We start from the raw sequence: 20,977 nt of genomic DNA on the forward strand, positions 1-20,977 counted from the left end.
TTTTTTTTTTTTTGTGGGGTTGTAACATACCCCCCAAAATGAAAAATGAGCCCCCCCCCCCAAAAAACACAAGAATAACTCCTTCCAAACACCCTCCTTTTTATGTTTTTATGGCTCCCCAGGAAGGAAAAAAACCCCCGAATTATTTTATGTTTGGGGGGGGGGGGGGGGAGAGAGAGAGAGAGAGAGAGAGAGAGAGAGAGAGAGAGAAAAGAAAGAAAGAAAGAAAGAAAGAAAAAAAACCCCATAAAGTGCCCTGTAATCACCTTCTACCAGAAAGCCTCGAGGGGATAATGAACTCGGGGCTGGAGGGACCTAGCTGCAGTCCCAGCTCTGCCATCCTGGGCCTCTGGCCCCGGGTGTGACTCCACAGTACTGAAGATCCCTTCCATTCTAGGGTGCTGGAACGTGACTCTTATCAGCTCTCAGCAAAGGCATTCCTACCCCCTTGCACGGGAGTTACAATGGGAAGACTCTCCGATCATCCCAGGGGCAGAGCTACAAGGAGAAAAGAAGGCTGGGCAACTGTCGGGAAACCTGGCTCTCAGAACCTCGCTGGGCTTATCTTTATGTGCAAAGATGGCCCAGACCTTCAGGGCCTCTCCCACTCTCAAAATCCCTTCCCTCTGAAATCCAGAACTGCCCTGACAGCCAGAAAACTATGAATTTCTTAGTTCTACCTGTAGCGCCTTTAAGGGGGCTGAAAGGATACCAGCACTCTGATATAAAACACCCCCTCCCACACATACACCACCACCGCCATCACCACCACCACCAGAGATTATTCTGTGCACAAATGCACCTCGCAAGGCCAGCCAGAGCTTACACAGAGGAGACAAGTAAGGAAATCACAACATCCTCAAAGCCAAACTGAGGTGCGGAGAGCAAAGTTGTCTAAGCTGATGCTGATGACGACGCCAACCCAGGAGCAAAGTTTCTCCTTCGTAAACTACAAGCGTCCTCCGCCTCCTCTTCCCTGGTAACACTCCTAACTCTCAGAGACATGCAGTGGCCGCCCACCCAGGGGACCCCAGGAGATCGAGACTCCAGAGGGTCCCAGTTAAAATCCCTCTAGTGGGGACCGTGGAGGGACCTTGCCGTCTGGACAGGCTTGCAGGCCTGCTGGTCACCAACCATTTGACCCTTCAGAGTCACCATGAAGACAGCATGGAGGGGACTGGAATGTCTGTTTGGGATCATGCCCTGGCAGAGCTGGGAGGCCATGGTGGGGAAGGGTGAATGCTGGAATGCCAAAGGCCGGTCTTCTCTAATGCTCATGAGCTCTCTGAAGAAAAAAAAAAAAAATCCCAGTCTGCAATTCATCCTTATAGCCAAGCACAAAGCACAGCTCGAGAACACAGAAACCACAAAATATGTGACAGTCAGCATTCCGGAACCAAAACTGCCACGTTCAGGCCCTTGGATCCTGCTCAGGGGCAGCTCCTTTTCTCTCTGGTGGCGCCCACCGATTCAAAATTCAACCTAGACACCGAGCTCAGGGGACAGCAATGTTCTCTCACAGTTGTTCCCTGCTCAGGGCTAATGACCCCAGACCCCGCTCTGTCTCCTTTTGGAAGCGCTAAGCAATCCCTTGGCCACGTGATCAACCGGTCAGAGAAGTAATGCAGTTCACGATGCTCGGAAGGGGCTCCCAACTGCCCTCCCACTACCAAGGCAGCTTCGTGAAACTCTTCATTCAGCAGAACTGAGAACCAACCGGACACTGCGTGCGTAACCGATCAACTCCTGGCTCTGAAGTCAGTGCAAGCGGGAGAGGGATCAGGGCTGACTTTTGCACCAGGTCTCACATTAGTGACTGCCACTCCTGACACCACAGCGACCCATCCTTGGTCCCTTTCGTTCGCCTCTGATGGCTCCCAAGTTAAATTTCCAGACACCATTTTAAGTTAACTCTGGGAGCCCTGGAGGAAAAAAAAATGTTACAAATATCAAAACGGCCATGTGTGCCAGCATTTAGCACTTTGTAGTACAATTTGGATTTCGTGCTTTAAGACCACTTTCTATCAACTAATTTAGAAAATTTCGCTTTAGCAGACTTAGCTGGCTGCCTTTCACTGCCAAACTAAATACTCCACTCTAAAATACACCCCTGCGTACACATGTGATTTCTCCTTTTAGGCTAGGAATGTAATGTTGACATAAATGTCAAATAAAATTAATGAGAGAATGGGCTCTCAAACGGTACTCCTGTGAAGGGAATTTGTTAAGACTGGGACCTTTGAGCCTATATATATATATATATAATTACATAACACTCAAATGAGGAAAGAGTCTGAATGTTAAGCTTTAGCGAATTTATCACCTTTGTCAGAAATGCTGTTACCTACCAAAAAAAAAAAAAAAAAAAAAAAAAAAAAAAGCAGGTTGCAAGTACATTAAGATGAAAATACCATCAGATTAGAAGTGCATAGTCTGCCATAGCAAGCTTCCCTAGCATTAGCGGGGCGGCCCATCTGCTGGGTATCAAATCCTCCCTTTATCTATACAGAATGCAGATCCGATGTCTGCTGCTCTGCCTGAACACTTCCGCGATTGACTTTGCAAATGGACTTCCTCCCGCCCAACCCAGCTCCTTCCCCCACCCCTCATCCCCAACTGGCCACTTAGGAAGAGTAAAAATGGCAGTGAGAGCAATAACAGGTATTTTCACTCAACAGGCAAGGCACTGCATACTAGCAGAGCGGCTGCCTCCATCCATACACTGATATAACCACTTTGTCTTTTATTTGTAGTCTCCAAAATCTTCCCCAAGTACGGGCAGAATCACGGAAAATCACTCTAATCATCGCAAAGAGCCCTGCTCCCAGTAAAGCAGCAAGTCTCTTGTCAAAGTAAAAGGCACGGAGTAAAAGGTCCTATAATACAGCGGAAATCTACATTTCCCCCCAGGCCAAGGGAAGTGGCGAGCAGGACCCACCTGCAGGTACAACAGTCACAATTATGCAGAGAACCTGCCAATATCTGGGGTGAGCGGATGCCTTAACGGGAGGAGTTTCACAGAAAACAGTCAGTGTTTTAGTTTTCACACTTGAGATTGAATTTTAAGGACTAGATACCACCCATCCCATTCCTTCTTCCTATACTGATCTCAAAATTTTGAAAATCCATGATGGTTTCCCTAAATAAAATTAGAAGGAACAGCCCGGCCTGTGTGGCTCAGTGGCTGAGCATCGACCTGTGAACCAGGAGATCAAGGTTCGATTCCCGGTCAGGGCACATGCCTGGGTTTGAGGGCTCGATCCCCAGTGCGGGGTTTGCAGGAGGCAGCCGATCAATGGTTCTCTTTCATCATTGATGTTTCTGTCTCTCTCTCCCTCTCCCTTCCTCTCTGAAATCAATAAAACTGTATATTTTAAAAAACTAGAAGAAATTATTTCTTCCCAGTTACTTGGATACCTCCGTCTCCTGGAAAACTCCCAAAACAACAGCACACCAACCATGAAGGTCCTAGGTGGGATTCCTCCGATGGCAGGAATCATAGACAACCTACAAATTCCTTCTGATGCTCGCACCTCTTCAAACAGTTCACAAAATCCACATATTCGGGGCAGTGCTAGAGCATCTCTAACTTACAGAGAAAGCACTTCACTATCAGCCTGGAACAGCTCACACTTCTGTTTACTATGAGCTAAGCCTCACCCTGGGTAATTTGAAATGTCTGCAGAGGACCCATGGAACAGTCTCCATTTTCATTCTTCTCGGGGCAATCAGTTCACAACGAACAAATATGGAAATCTTTCTGAGGAGGAAATCCAACTACCAAAAATAACTCCTTCATAATTCATATGTGCAATCACAATGGTGATTAATAAAAACCTGAAACAGGTCCTAAAAGCCTAAAGCATTAATTACTCTGTTAGATGTCAGGACTCTACGAAAACCTATGACAGCAGCAGGTTACTCAGACAAATTAAATCATGTGAACTTAGGGCAGAAAAAGAGAAATCTTTACTTGGAGGATCTGCAGGCTGGTGGAGTGACCAGCCCAGGACTCTCAGGGCCCCGTATTTCAGCCTTGAAAGACATTATGAAACAGGCAAAAAAATGCCATTGCAATTAAATCTCTGCTGGGACAAAAAGTAAAATTACATCCCTTAAAAGACCTACAATCAATGAACGATACTGTTTACATTACGGGAAAACTGACTCTCCCTGAGTGTGTACTGTGGGGCCATAGTTAGCTGATCAATGAGATTCTTTTGGCTTCTGTGACACCACATGCCCATATCTCCTTTAACTTCAATGAAATCTCCTTCTCAGTGATTTTTCCCAGGCATGTTTTCTTGGTCCAGCCTCTATATTTCAGTGCTCAGGGCTCTCACTTGGGCCCTCTTCTCTGCCCTCTCTGTCTGAATAATCTTACCCACTGACACCTGTAGACACCACCTCCGTGCCAATGACTCCTCACTCACCCCCAACTCTAGATGTAAACAACCCAGCTGCCTCCTGACATCCCAACAGGCATTTCAGCCAGGCTCTCCAAACACGGCTCCTGATCGCCACCTCCCCGCTCCACGTCTTTCCAATCTCAGGAAATGACACTGCCTTCTGAAATCCTAAAATAATTCTCCGTTGCTCCTTTCCCCCTCACCCTGCACTTTCTATACATCAGCTTTACTTCCAAAATACAACCTAAATCCTTCTATTCCCACCACTCCACTTCACCACTCTAGCCAAGCCCCTTCTCTCCCACACTGTCATACGGTTCAACTGGTCTGTCTGCTTCCGTTCTCCACATAGTAGCCAGAATGCTCTTTTTAAAAAGCATATCACAAACAAATAAAAAAAAAACAGAAACAAACAAAACATAGATATACAGAACAAACTGATGGTTGCCAGAGGGATGGGCAGAAAAGCGAAAGGATTAAGAAGTACAAACTTCCAGTTGTCTGTTTGTTTGTTTTAACTTCCAGTTGTCTGTTTGTTTTTAAATGTTTTTTAAATTGATTTCAGAGAGAGGAAGAGGGATAGAAACAGCAATGATGAGAGAGAATCCTTGATCAGCTGCCTCCCGCACGCCCCACACTCGGGACTAAGGGCATGTGCCCTGACTGGGAATCGAACTGTGACCTTCTGGTTCATAGATGGGATGCTCAACCACGGAACCACACCGGCTGGGCTGGAAATGAGTTCCTTAATCTCTCTTTCTCTCTCTCCCTACTTCCCTCCCTCCTTCCATCTCTCCCTCACTCCTCTCTAAATGAATGGAGAACATAGCCTCTGGTGAGGATTAAAAAACTATATATATATCCCAGAGTTTAAAACATGCATCATTGACTTATTAATAGCTAATACAAATTAGTTTATTAGTTCCTAGACAATTTAAGGACTTTAGAACAATTTCACTTCATTAATCTCTCCAGATTAAGTTCCAGTTTGAACATATACTTTATTCCCTATATATTTTAAACTCCATAGGAGATAATTATTTTATAGTCAATATTTATTTATATTTAACTATATAATTATTATTTCTATTGATCTTCATGCCTTCCAACATCTCTGAGTTTTGATCTGGAATACTTTTCCTTCTGTCCAAATGATGCCCTTAAGTATTTCCTTTAGTACAAATCTGCTCATGATAATAAAAAGTGTTTACCTTTCTTCATTTTTGAGGAATCTTTTAGGCAGAGATAGAATTCATAGTTAACAGTTGTTTTCTTTTAGCAATTTGAAGATATTGTTCCATCTCCTTCGGACATCTGTTATTTGAGTTGAAGAGTAAGTTGTCAATCTTATTGTTGCTCCTTTGAAGGCCAAACATACCCACTCCTCCAGGCTTGACTGCTTTTCAGCTTTTCTCTTCGTTTTTGTTTTCAGAAAACTTCCTATCCTGTTTATAGGTGAAGTTTCTTTGTATTGACCTGCTTGGTGTCCTAGGACTTCTTAATTCTGTGGCTTTGGTCATTTGTTAGTTTTTGAAAATTCTCAGCCATTTTTCCCAATTATTTTTTCTGTTCCATTTTTCTCCTCTCCTACTGAAACTCATGACATTTATATTAAGAGTTTCCACCATATTTTACATGTCTTTCAAAATCCTGTATTTATTTTCTATTATTTTGCCTCTCCATGCTTTATTTTGGGTATTTTCTTCTGTCCTATGTTCTAGTTCATTAACTCTTCAACTGCATCTACTCCATTTAACTCATAGCTTTATTAAAGTATAATTTCCACACCATAAAATTCACCTACTATAAATACACTCAATGGTTTCAGTATATTAATTCAATTGTGCAGTCTTAGATAATTTCCATCACCCTAAAAAGTTAATCTGTATTTTTCCAACCTAGTTCTTACTTATAATTTTCAGTTCTATGGCAACTTTTTAAATCGTATCTTTTAATTCTTTGAATATATTCATCACAGTTATTTTAGAGACCATATATGATTAAATCCACCATCTGAATCCTTATAAGGTGTATCTCATTTGTCAATATTTTTCTTTGTTTTTACTCATCTCTCGTCATTTTCATTGGGTGACAGATATAGTACGTGAAAACCTCTAGTGATAACAAGATGTGTTTTTCTCCCAAGAGGCTTTTTACTTTGGCTTTTGGCAGGCACTTCAGCTGGGGACACTAATCTGAAAATATTTGATTTTTGGCTTCAGTCCCTCTGAGAATTTTTCTATTTCTGGTTCATCTTGACTTAGGGTTCCAAATGGAAGTCTCAGTTGTTTATTAGGGCTTCTGCTTTTTGGCAGGTCCTGAATACAATTACCATGCTGCCAATACCATGAGTTTGTTGAAACTTCTGCTAAGTTTCTTAGCCACCACTTTCAGAATTGACAGTTATCTCAAGTATAAGATCCAGAAGCCAGGCTCTCCAGTTAGGGCTTTCCTCCTCTCAAATCTTGGTTCTGCAACTCCTCATTGCCTTGATGCCTCTCCAATGCTTCCAAACTGACGTTTTATTTTCATTTTCACTGTATGCAGCTTTTCTCAGCAACAGTTTGTCTGAACAAAGCTGATCTACTCTTGATAGACACATTGACTACCATTGTAAGCGCGGTGACGACAATCATACACACCAGGACACTTTTGAAAAATGAAAGGAGGCACTCGCTGTGAATAACAACAGTGGAGCAGTGGGCATAAACCAAAACTATCACAAGTCAGGATATATGGTCTCCCCAATAATAATGCAGGGAATACTTTGCTTAAAAAATACAAATTAACTTCAAAATCACATTGGCCACATCAAGAACATGGAAGTCTTGTCTCTTCCCCTTGTGGTGACTGAATATTTGGCATTGAGGGTAGAATGAGCCCTGGCTCAATGGGGGAAGAAACCATTCAGTAGCTCACTGTATCGATAGAGGGAGTTAACTCTTCCACGCAACCTGCTAGTTCCTGGACTCTGTATCTCATTAAAGTCCTAGGCTGAGACTTGGTACCTCCAAAAGAGTAGCTTTGGAAACGTTTCTAAACAAGAGAAAAATGTTTCTTAAAAGATAAGAGAGACGCCTTCATGTTGAGAAGAAAGTTAACATAATTTCCAAAAAGAGCACTGTGTCCTGTTCCTCCTGAACTTGATCTATTTTATTAGAAATGCTGTACCCTACTCTCATCTGTCAGAAGTCCTATGCCCTGTTCCATGAAGGAAACAACGTAACAAGTGGAGAGCTTGTCTGTCTTGGCTCTTGAGGAGCTAGACTGGCCACCTGAGTCGTCATCTGGAGCGGCAATTTTCAACCAGCACAAGAATTCCCAAAACATGCAATCCCCGACTAAATAGAGGGCACTGACCTCTTTTCCCTTAGATTGTCATATTGAAAAATGACAGTCCTAGCTAGTTTGGCTCAGTAGATAGAGCGTCAGTCTGTTGACCGAAGGGTCCCGGGTTCGATTCTGGTCAAGGGCACATACCTCAGTTGCAGGCTCCTTCCCGGCCCCAGCCCTGGTTGGGGCTCATGCAGGAGGCAATCAATCGATGTGTTTCTCTCACATTGATGTTTCTCTCTGTCTTTCCCTCTCTCTCAAAATCAATGGAAAAATGTTCCCGGGTGAGGATTAAAAATAAAAAATGACAACAGCCAACACACAGTAGCTGTCCCCTGTGAATGAATCAAAATTATACCTATTTTTGTTAGATCAGCAAAAAGCGTTTTGGTGCGCCACAGAATTTTAGTAATTAGTCTATGTGTGCCCTGAGATGAAAGAGGTTGGAAAATGCTGATCTAGAGTGAAAGCCTCGGGCTGGAGAGCTATTCTCTGACCAATGCCAGAGCTAAGCCCAAGGAGATGCGCAAACAAAACATGGTCGATACCTAAATATAGACTCACCACATCTTGTACTTTGTAGCCTGACCATTTCTGGAATTTTGATGATCCTATCCAAGATACAACTCCCTGTGATTCATCTGCATATTTTAGATGGCTTGATTCAAAACAATGTTTTGTATATAAACAGCACAACATTTTTCCAAAACACGGGCTTTATCGGCATATAAAGTAATTTTCCACATGTACTGTGTTTGCATCCGAGCAGGTGGATAATAGATTAGCTACTAAGACGTTAGTAATCTATTATGGGATTTTTCCCATCCACAACACAGTGTAGTCGAGAAAGAAAACCACTCAATGAAAAGAAAACAAACCATGATGCCAACAATTTAACTCAGTTCCATATGTCATTCTCATTTACTAAGCTCAACAGCAACATAAATTAAAAATGAAACATTGTGCCCTGGCTGGTGTGGTTCCGTTGGTTGGATGGAGCACTGTTCTATACACCAAAAGGTGGCAGTTTCAATTTCTAGTCAGGGCACATACCCAGGTTGCAGGTTCAATCCCCAGTCTGGGTACGTACAGGAGGCAACTAATCAATCTCGAACATCAATGTTTCTCTCTCTCTCTCTGTCTGTCTACCTCTCTCTATCTGCGCCTTCCCTCCCTCCCTCCCTTCTACTCTCTCTAAATGTCAATGGAAAAAATATCCTCGGGTGAGGATTAACAATAAATAAATAGATAAATTGCAAACAGGATTAAACAGAGTAGATACAGGAAATGAAGAAGACAAAAAAATTACCTAGACTATAGCACATAAAGATATAGAGACAGAAAACATGAAAATGAGATTAAAACATAAAAAAAGAGAACTAAAATCTAACATATACCTCATCTGAAATTCAAAAGTAAAAGAGAAGTGTACAGAGCAGGGACAAATTCTGAGAATTTTCCAAAAGTAGTGAAAAAAGCAATCCACAAAATCACACACACATACACACACACATCCCAAGGCAAAAAATAATAATAATAAAGAAATTCATGCCCTGGATGTGTGGCTTGGTGGGAGCACTGCCCTGTACACAAAAAGGTCACATCAATGTGAGAGAGTCACATTGATTGGTTGCCTCCCACACACACCCTGACCTAGGCCGAGATATCAAACTTACAACTAAGGTACATGCCCATGACTGGGAACCGAACCCACGACCCTTTGGTCCATTGGCCCACACTCTCACCACTGAGCAAAACCGGGCCAGGGTGAGATCACAGGTTTGATTCCCAGTCAGAGCACATACCTAAGTTGCTGGTTCTATCCCCAGTTGGGGGTGTACAGGAGGCAAGCGGTTGATGTTTCTCTCTCACATCAATGTTTCTCTAGCTCTCTATCTCTATTTCTCTTCTTCCTCTCTACAAAAATCAATAAAAACATATCCTTGGTGAGAATTAAAAAATAAAAAAGAAATTCATATCTAGACAATTTACAATATACCAAAGACAAAAAGCAGCCATGAAGAATCTTGAAAAAAGAATACCTTCAGTGTCAAGTAACAATTAGACTTAACATTGGTTTCTCAGCAGCAGAAGCCAGAAAACAGTGGAACATCTTTAATGTGCTGAGAGAAAATAAGTAGAATCTTATACCTAGCAAGAATATTTTTATACCTAGCAAAACTATATTTTAAGAAAATAGAAAAAATAAAAATTTCCACCAAACAATAACCAAAATCGTTTTCCCTCAATTGATACTCACTAAATGAAATCTAAGAAGAAAAGTAATCTGAGGAGTAGGGATATGGGAAGGTATTTTAAGGCAATAAAGTAGTAAATATGTGGGTAAATCTGAATAAACATTTCTATTTTACAATGAGAATGTCTAACATGCGGGGCCTTAATTGTGGAGTGGGGGTCTCAGCTGGTTGGAGCATCGTCCCATACACAGGGACAATGATTCGAAAGGTCAAAGATTCGATTCCCAGTCAGGGCACATACCTAGGTTGTGGGTTTAATCCCTGGTCAGGGCACTTATGGGAGACAACCAATTGATGTTTCTCTCTCACGTAGATATTTCTCTCCCTCTTTATCTCTCCCTCTCTCTCAAATCAATAAACATATCCTCGGGTAGGGATTAAAAAATAATAGAATAGAAGAGATCAAAGTGCTTCCCAGTGTAGCAATAATAATAATATATTGTGAAAGTTATGTTTCCGTTTTTACATGTTACTTAGTAAAAACTTAGTATGGCCTGTCCATGTCTACATATATCCTATGTGCTTACTAGAATCTCATGACAACGTCTGTGTATCTTACTGTGGGTCTTTGAAAACCACTAGACTAGACTATGTGATATAGGAGCCACAGCCTTCAACTGCTGGTACAGTAAGTCTTCAATATCAATAGGTTCTGTGACTTTAAGGGGAAAATGTTGTAACAAAACCCTGTTTACCATAGGCTAATTGATATAAACAAGAGTTAAGTTCCTAGGGCATCTCATCAACATTAAATATGTTATCATGTTACAACAAAACGACTTTGAACAAAATGGTGTTATCCAAGAACCTGCTGTATACAATAAGCAGTACCAATGGGCCAGAGACCTACTAGTAGCTCCTGAGAGCAGAGGCTAGCCGACCTAAGGAGCCTGAGTTTGCTCATCCTCCATAAGGAGTAAAAGGAAGATGTGTGCTCGCCACCCCTTCCCACACACGCCACCACAGGCAAATAAGAGGACACCATGAAGGAAGGAATGGACATCGTTTTCCCAAGACACAATTATCTTAAGCAACTGTTTGGATTATCAAACTAAGTTTTAAAATGGATGGGATCAAAAGTGATGATTCTTTTCCCTGATAACCAATGGGTGTTTGCTGGGGAAGAAGATCTGCTGGAGACAAAATGAACAAATTGCATATTCCCTGTACAGGGAGTTGCAGAGTGGCTGAAACAGGTGACTCCACAATTCGTGAAGAGAGGAAGACGAAGGCTGTGGTCAGGGGATGAGATGAACAAAGGCAGGAGCTGGAAGGAGCGAGGCCAGTTCAGAGACGCAGAGACAAATAAATCCTGACCAGCTCTGGGGGCATTCCCTGAGCACTAATGGGTAGGGCCAGATTAGGGAAGGTCTTGAATGTTAGACAGAGGAGGACAGACTTGGTAAGGTGAGCAACAGGGAGCTAACATAAGTCCCAAATAGAGGCATGACAACAACAGCATACAAAAGCAGCTGAAAACAATATAAGCTGTAACTACGTGCCCGGCTCTGTGCCAAGTGCCTTTCAGGGGCTTTCTGATTAGCCTTCGCAATAATCCCTTCGGGATTTCCACATTACTGAGTCTTAGGTTATGGTGAAACGCAAAACAAGTGGGTGCCCAAGTTTTCCAACCTGGGAAACAAGGACAATGGTTGAAACAAAGGAAAACAAACAGAACGAAATGAATGCCCCCCTCGAAAACTTCTGCCTGAATGTTTAGACTCTGAACTTACATCAATTTCTCTAATTCCCATTTTTCAGACTGAAAAACCACTGTCCCAGGATCTTCCTTCATTGTGAAGTTTGGAGGACCAGTAAAAACAATTTTTCTCCTAACACGTTTACAGTTCTGAGACTGTGGGGGGAGCTGAAGAGCAGAGACTGATGGTAGGAGATGCTGAGGCCCTGACGTGCCTATGAGGCCTTCCTATCTTCGTGCACACCCGCCCGGCCTTCAACGGCAACCCACAGCATCAACAAGCCCCTGAGAACCAAAGCCCCCTCTGCCAACTCGCCCACCACCCTTGAGTGCTGGGAATCCAGGCCCCCTGAGAGCAGCCATCAGCCGGTGACTGAAAGCGGCATGTGGTCTGTTGGACACAAGCTCTCAGCCAGCTGCAGGACGGCCCGAGCTCCCCTGCACAGTGGGAACTGGCTGCCTCTTTCTCATCTCCCACAGATGCCCCCTACTGGTGTCTTCCTGGGATTGTCTCCCAAGTAAACTACCTGCCCTGGAGACCTCACAAGGTCAGTTTATAAACAAAAACAAGAGGCGCACACTCAGGGAGGAGCTCAGGGAAGGAGTGACTTCCCTCCCTCTATATCAGCTTAGAATGTGAACTTCAAAAGAAGGATATTTAGGGGGAAATGGGGAAATCTGTAATAGTGTCAACAATAAAAATATTTTTAAAAGAACGATATATACAGTCTAAGAAGGCAATCAGAGCTAAGGAGCAGATAGGATGTCTGGGAGTGATCTCTTCACCCTTATGTCCCATTCACAGAGCACAGCTCCTAGTATGCCACAGGTGCTCTATAACTGTTCATGGAATAAGTTCACAGAGCACAGCTCCTAGTATGCCGTAGGTGCTCAATAACTGTTCACGGAATGAGTTCACAGAGCACAGCTCCTAGTATGCCACAGGTGCTCAAAACTGTTCACTAAATGAGTGGCTGGATGGTTTGTCTCCCCTAATGTGAAGATGTATCTTTGGCACGTCCCTAGATCAACTCTTTAAAATGATTGCATGCATGTGAAATCTGTGACAGCATGTATGTGAAATATGAGTTAGTTCCATCAGATTCTGACCATTCTCACCTGAAGTCTTTAAGAGAATGAGAAAGTGCTAGCACCGGCTTCATCAAAAATGTCTACCCTGTTCCCACTGCAGTTCCAACTGAACACATGTATTCTAGGCACAGTGGGTCCCCCACTCGAGCACAATAGCAGAGCTCCCTGCTTAGATGAGGAAGTCAAACTGACCTGCTCCACTGGGACTGTATAAATCCATTTGGGGAACCATTTTCCTGCCAAGGGCCATTTGGATATTTATAACATCATTCACGGGCCATACAAAAGTATCAGCTTAAAAATTAGTCTGTTCTATTTGGTCAAACATCTGATTAACTCATCCCTAATGCCTTGGCAGGGCCAGACCAAATGATATGAGGCCCGTGGGCTGAACATTCCCCACCACTGATTTAGGAGTAAGGGAGACCCAAGGAGGGGATACTGGGTATCCTGCTAATCTGACAAACTAAGCCCATTTTTTTATTCAGAAAGAAATAAAAGAGATGTCATTGTATTGTTGGGCAGTTCATACGAAGTATAACACTGAATGTGGTGAAGGAAACCCGTTTCTGTGGAAGCCACCAACAGAAAAACTACAAGTAATATCTGGGCAACTCAGGAAAGTCAGATCCCTCTGTGGTAAGGGCCTTTCACTGACCAAACAGGTGAATGTGCTCAGAGGTAGAGGAAGGGAAATGCAGAAGATGAAGATGATTTAAGGGAGATAATCACTAATGAGGGAACTAAAAAGTCCCTCCCATCACTAATGGTCAGATGGGAACACATAATGACGAGAAGCATAATCCTATTTCTTACCAGAATCACAACAAATTTTCCCCACCCAACACTGCCATTTTTCCCAGGAGGAGATTCCATTTTTAGCTTGGAAGGGGGAGTCATGGACCCCGGAACAGAAACAGAGGAATGGCTATGAGAGTTAGTAGGGTGGAAAATGCCTGGGATTTGGAGTCAGAGTGAGAACTACTTGGAACCAAAGAGTGTGGCTCTGAGAACATAGTTGCCTCCGTTTTTCATCTGTAAAATGGGATACTAATGTATATTATCATTACTTAGTAGTGGTGGTATATTAATACTAGGTTATTATAAGAATCAATTGAAATAATGTAGGAGCAGCACCAGACACAGGAAAGCCCCTTACCAGTGTGATGTGATTTTTCTAGATCACCCAACATTGCCAAACTTACCCAGAGTAATTTATTTCTGTTTCAAGAGACCATTCTAAATACTCAATCTAGTCCTAATATGACTGTCCTAATTTGGGCATGTATTCACTAGTCATTAAGCGGTCACTGTTTTCATTTTAAAGGCTGCAAAAAAAGTTAAGTTCACCTAATCAGAAAATCTCAGAGTGCGGAGAAATATCTGAGGTTATCTAACATCTAACCTTGTATAATATACTAAAATCCCTTCTCCAAGTAGGACTTGTTACTATCGGAATCTTAAGAAAATAACATCTGTGAAGGTACCAGAAAATAACTCCGTAAAACATCTGGAATCCTGCAAGAATCGGCAACTTCAGCAATGTCCCGGTAACTGGAATGCATGAGTTCCAAAACAAAAGTCCCTAAGAACATCAGACTATAAACGCTCACTCAAGAAGAACCACGGGTCTATTATCATGAATATACCTTGGGACAGCTCTGTTGGTTTTCTATTTCAGGTGGGAGGAGGAATAAGATAGCTTCCAACAGCCTAAACAGGAAAACCTTATTCAACACAATTCAACAAATAAAAGTTAATCACAATCATTTTCATCCACTACCACAAGCAACTATTTTGTGCTTGTATTAGTTTCATCTTTGCAGAGGAAAGATTTTCTTTAAAAAAAAGAAAAAGTCCCCGCACAAGTTTTTGGAAGACCTCCTGGGTCATTGCTTATTTTAATCACCATCTCTAACCCCACGCAGGTAACAGAAACAAGGCAAAGGCAGTGGAAATAACAGGAGAATGGAGTGAAGGGTCTGTATTTTCTCCTACAAACGCCTCAACTGCACAGATTCCAGGAAACAATGCAGGGAGGTTGGCACGAGAAGCACAATGCTATTCCAGTTTGCCTGCCACCTCTGCGGACTTCTCCTCACCTCCATAACGGTGCGTGGCTCAATGGTTGCGCATCCCACCCATGAACCAGGAGGTCATGGTTCAATTCCCGGGTCCAGGCACATGCCTGAGTTGTGGGCTGGATCCCTAGAGTGAAGCGTGCAGGAGGCAGTCGATCAATGATTCTCTCTCATCGTTGATGTTTCTCTCTCCCTCTCCTTTCCCCTCTGAAATCAATAAAAAAATATATTTTTTTAAATCAAGAGTGGAAGTAGAGGGGATTCCTCTGTCTGCCACCCCTAGAAATCTTAATACTTGTAATTTCTGGGATGTAAAATAGGAGGACCAAGCCCAATCCCAATACTGCCATTTTAGTCAATCTCATAATACTAGTAGAGGAGATCATTTGAATATCTGTATATATAAAAGCCTAAGCAACCATCTGACTGTTCGACCGTTTGCTTGGTAGCTATGGCACACAATGACCACCAGGGGGCAGATGCTCTGACCAGTAGAGGAGGGAGTCCAATTCCTTACTGAATCGGATGTGGGTTAGATTGCTGCTGGGGCACTATCAGCTCCAAATCTGCTTCATCAGCACCCCGGACCCAGAGAGGAGGAAGGAGGGAGCCCGATTCCTCACAGAACTGGCCGTGGGTTAGGTTGCTGCTGGGGCACTGTCGGCCCCAAATCTGCTTCACCCGCACCCCAGATCCAGAGAGAAGGGAGCCCAATTCTGGGGTGCGTCACCCGAGAACTGCCCTCTCGCAACCCGGGACCCTCGAGAGATGTCGGAGAGCCAGTTTCGGCCTGATCCCTGCAGACCAGGCCAAGGGACCCCACCGGTGCACAAATCCAAGCACCGGGCCTCTAGTATTTGACAATATGCAAATAACAACTGTGTGTTATCATTTTACTCAACACTCAAAACACCAGTGAGTCTGCCAGGCAGATTATATGGTTTGGCAAACTTTCATGAATGACATTTAATATGAAATAACTTTCACTGACAGATAGGATAACAGGGATATAACATATCCTGAGGTGGTAAGAGAATAGATCCGTGCATTTGAGTACAATCATAATCAACGGATCTCGAACACCTCCGTGCTATGTTTCTGCGACTTGTAAGGAAAGGAGGCCCTGGTTTGTACTTAACCCCATAAGACATTCTTTGTCCTTCCCTACTTATAGACTAGACCAGGGCTTTTTTCATGCTTCTGTCCGGTCCAATCTTTCACTATCTACCTGCTGGCTTATTTTAACACATTGTATTGCATACCATTTTCCTGCTCACTCGGAAAACAAGCACCCTCTTAAATTGTCAAGACAAAAGTTCTCTCTGCAGCTAAGATGTTCCAGGACTCTGCAAGCCACTCCCTCCGGCCTTCTTTAGAGGATATTTTGGGCACTTTAAAAGCTTTTTGACTTGTGTCCAAAGCAGTCCTAGGGTATGTCCCAGGCACAGGGGGTGAAAGCAGGCTCTTGGTTCCCTCAAAGAAACTGTTTTCATTCCACTCATACATTAGAGTCTCACATCAGATTTCATTTGGTGCTAAATATCAATAAAAAAACGATGCCTTCAAAAGGGTGTAAACACCATAGCAACGACAAATGGTTCTCTCTCTCAGGTGCTCCTAACGCCCTCCCCAGGCTGCCCCTTCAGATGGAGGTTATGTCCTTTTTGCCTTTAGAGAAGCTCACCCTACTTCTAAAATTTGAAACATATATGAATTAAAACAAATATATTTATATTTACAAAATCCAAAAATAAGCCAGACTGTGGCACAATAAATCTTTTCAAAGTTAAGATTTGTTTCCTTATACGGACGCAAAACCCCACCCCGACCCCCAATTTCCAACCCTCCCCCAACATCAAGTTTTTGTCATCAGAAAAGAAGGCATATACCTGACAGGTAGTCTTTATGCATTTTTCCCCCTTACACTCAAAGAGAATGAAGCTGCCTCTCTCCCTTCACCTCTCCAGGTTAACCCAAAATCAAGACTGGCAATGTGGTTGGTATTCCAGACAAATTATTAGAAATTGGGCATCGCTATCAAAAAATGCCTGCTACCATGCATATGCGTGCGTCTGACAACTGAAAATGAGTTGGAACTTGAGTATCTTGTTAACTTGTATTGGTAAAAGACGTTGTACATGGTAGCATAATGATCAGTTTTTCTGGTCCCAAAGTAAATAAATAAGTAAACAGACACGCCAAAGGTTTGAAGGAACTTAATGGAGCTCCGCAAAGTCCCTTTAGAAATGAAGTGTTCTGAGCAAACTGTCTGACAGACCATGGAGAATGAAGGGAGATTCTAGAAACCAACAAATCCCATTCATTTCCTTCTGTTTGTAAAAACAAGCAACTGACAAGTTTCCTGCCAATGAACACAGTCACAGATAAGAAAGCTCCCTACAGGAAATCCTTTGCTCAAAGAGAACAGTTGTGCCATGAAACTTAACCTTTTCACCAAATCCATTAACTATAGGACAACATGGGATCATGAAATATACCTAAATCACCCCAGCAATGTTAGGGTCCTCTCCACCTTCTCTCTCCCCCAATGCAATTAGTTGATGAAAACAAAGCAAATTTGCTGCTTTTTAAAAAGATCAGTGTTAATGAAATGCGATTTAAAACTGGCCATTTTCAATTAAGATAAAGCAATACAAGGCTCTAAATCATCATGATTGGAAGCTATTACTGAATGAAGACACAGAACTTAACATGTGAAGGCTACCACTGGAAAGATGAGAGGAATACAGGAAACGCGTTGGCTCTATATTTAGAAGGTTCAGTGTTCAGCCCCAAAGTCAACATTCTGGAGAGGGCCTCTTTGGTATCTGTCACTTAGCAAAGTGAAATGGGGGGGAAGGAGTGTCTCCAAACTTTTCTTTACTCCCCTCACTGCAACCAGTACCAACCAAGACATTGAAAATATTTACAACCTTGATTTGGGAGCACCTCTCAATTACCCTAAGAACTAAAGCATTCTTCTCTATTCACAAAAGAACAGGAAACTTTTCTAAGTTCACCAAATAATCATAGTTTCAGTTTTGAAACCATTCTTATTTCAATTTCGGTTTCCCCTTCCTGCATTGAAAACACCTTCCTTGTCTTTCCCAAAGCCCCAGGCATGGTCTCCATTTACCCCTGCAGTAGGCAGCCTTGGGGCCCGGTTCCAAAATGCCCAGGTTCTTGGAATTCAATTGTGAGAGTTCAACTCCGAACCCTCTTGCGAACGGAAGGTCTTCATTACACGTCCCCCAGGCGACTCTTCCTCCACAGGTATGTTACTAGTCTTCACAGCTCTAAAAAGAGTTTGGTTCTAGCAGGAGACAGACAAATCAATTTGATGTCACAATTAAGCGCTCCAATACCTTCCTGGCCTTTCCTTGCATAACTCAGAAGCAGCAAAATGCCAAGTAAGCACGTGTGTTCATCCTTGCTTTCAGGTTTTTCCCCCCCCTCACATATTTTCAATAAAATAGTTATGAAATCTAGGAGACTGCATTTTTGATTGTTGTTGTAAAATGACCTTGATTTGACAGGCACAGTCTCAGGTTTCAACAGATGCTGTGGGAAAGCTTACAGAGGCCAACATGTTCTCCAGGCATCTGTGATGACATGCAGGATTTTTTTTTTAAGTGGTGGTTATGGGAGTGTATGTATGGAGGGGGGGGTACTCTTCTCAGTTTCCATGACAACCATGTCTCCACTCACAGTTATTAGATACCATCCACTTCCTGTGTCTAAATTTTTAAGCCAATCAGAAAAGTGTTTATACATTTAACAACTTATGGGACGCTGCTCCTTTAATTGAGGTGGTTTAAGGCTCAAATGGAGATATCCGCACCGGCCTTATATTTTTCCTCTTGTGGATATAATATTCCACGGTATTTACTAACCCATATTCTTAGAAGGTAAAGAGTGACCTTTTTTTCTTGAACTTGAAATGCATTCTCCTCAAACCAGATGTCACAATTCCTTATAATAGTGTGCAAGCCGATTTTGCCTGTTTGCTCTTCATTGCCTTTATGTTTCACTGTTGTGGACGGAAACTTAGTGCCTGCTCCATGCCAGTGCACAGACACATTACCAAAGTCAAGATACAGTTAAGCATCCATCCGCGGATGGTGCTATTTCAATATTCAGATTTAAAACAATGCGTAGGAAAAATTATCCTAAGTTGAATAACTTAGCATTCTACAACTCCTGAGAAGAAAAAACCATCTAGAAGGGACTGTAAAGTGATACGTCTCTACATGTAGGCTAGTCGCTGACATCTGCAAAGAAATTTGCCACCAAAATGGCCTACTTTAATCTGCATAGAAATAAAGGCAAAAAAAATTCAACTTAAAGGCACCTCGAGCAAACGGCACAGACTTGGCAGAAATCTGTGCACAAGGAGGCTCATCTGAATTTACAGGGTGGTTGTAGGTTGTAAAAGAAGGTTTGGGGGTGGCTGTTTTCCCAAGTCTGGGTCTCCCGCAACCAATCAGTGTGAGAGTTCAAGTGAGCCCTAGTCATCGGTGCAGGCTCCCCAGCTCTGCACTCTCCGGGCTGCACTCCCCTCCGGAAGGCAGAGCTGGCGATCAATGAGAAACAGGGAACAAAAGGCACAACACAGGCTCTCTTCCTCAGCTCGGGAAACGATGCCCTCTTACCTCAAGGAGCCAGTCGCACCCTGCCCACCACAGCTCCACGCGGGAGCTCCCGGCAGCCCAGTCCTTGCAGAGGAGGCACATTTTACACTGGCAATCATGTGTCCCAACTGCTGGGGAACTCGTCACCTTAAGCACATCCTGTGACAGAGGGGCTCCGCGTTCCCAACCAGGGAAACTAATCCAGGAAATCAATGAACAATCCTCACCATTAGAAGCTGCCCAGGAAGAACGTGTGCACCCTTCCCCAAATGTCATCCCGGGAGTACACACAAAGCCTGAGACATAGTCTCTCCAGCCTCCCCCGCCAGGCATCATGGTTTTCTCCTCAAAACAATGTTTCTCCAAAAGGAGAAACAGTCTGACTGCCCTCCAAGGAAACTCTCCATCCGGAGGTGTCACAGCAGCGTAACCAGTTACAGCCTCGGAGAAGAGCTGGGACTGCCCACAGATTGGAGACTGTGTATAATTGATGGCAACACAGTTGCGACAGCAATGCTGGAAACTGCCCGAGCCCAACTCCACATTCACCTCGGCGGTTCCTTGAAAATAAAAGTAGCGCCCGGGGAGCCCACAAAAGTAAAGCCCGAGGAAGTAATTAACAGAATTACACCAATTACTTGAATTTTTAAAATGATCCATTTGTCTATTATTTTAAGAAAAATTTCTTTAAAAAACGACTAGCCACAAATTCCTGAGAAACTTTTTTTTAAAAATGAACTTACTTTTGAGACAAAACTAATGAAAATATGCAACTTGCCATCCCTGGATCGCTCCCCCATGGGCTGCGTGCTATCCATCAACCAAGCCAGGTGGAAATACGGGGCGGACACCTTAAAAAAATCAAAGGGTGCCCCCAAATGCAGCAGCCTGAGCAGCGAGGGCTGCTCGTGACAATGCTGAACCCGAGCAGAAGAGCAGGCGGCAGGAAATGAGCCCCATTGTCGTTACCTTCGATCGCCGGCCCCCCCGCGGCTTCTCGCGGCTGCATTGGGGGGCTGCGGCGGATGGACTCGCGGGTGGCCCACTGCCGGGTCGTGCCGTCTCCCGGCGGAGCTGCAGCCCAACGCGGCCGGAACCCCGGCTCCAGCCCCGGCGCCCGCCCGGGGTCGGCGGCGGCTCCTACCCGGCCCGGAGCCCCGCTGGGTCCTAGTGCGCGCCGGCCGGGGACCGGGTCTGTGCCCGCCTGTAAGGCAAGCAGGCTGCTCAGGAGAGCCGTGAATCCCCGCGAAAACCGAAACACCCGCCTGTCTGCCCCTTTCAAAACCAAACTCCGTCCGTGTGGGTGAGCCGGAGCTCACTGTCAAACCCTAGTGTGAGACGGGAAAGAAAAGCGTTGGCTGCAGCTGGACTCAGGGAAGGCGGCTGTGCATATCTGCAGCCCTAGTGTAAACCTAGGGTTTCCATATGTTTGCCCGGTGCACGTGTGATCGTATACTAGTATATTCACAGACGG

At 43.7% G+C, this 20,977-nt stretch overlaps 1 protein-coding gene across 1 annotated transcript in view; it reads right to left on the reverse strand.

Annotated features, from left to right (window-relative positions):
* Positions 1-20,586, reverse strand: part of FOXN3 (forkhead box N3) — a 359,245-nt gene extending 338,659 nt beyond the window's left edge. The window contains exon 1 of the mRNA XM_023765124.1: positions 20,473-20,586. The gene's annotated coding sequence lies outside the window, so the exon portion shown is untranslated. The remainder of the gene's footprint in view (positions 1-20,472) is intronic.
* Between the last annotated feature and the right edge of the window lie 391 nt (positions 20,587-20,977).

This window comes from Myotis lucifugus, unplaced genomic scaffold (genome assembly GCF_000147115.1).
Source record: "Myotis lucifugus unplaced genomic scaffold, Myoluc2.0 scaffold_377, whole genome shotgun sequence".
Lineage (NCBI taxonomy): Eukaryota > Metazoa > Chordata > Mammalia > Chiroptera > Vespertilionidae > Myotis > Myotis lucifugus.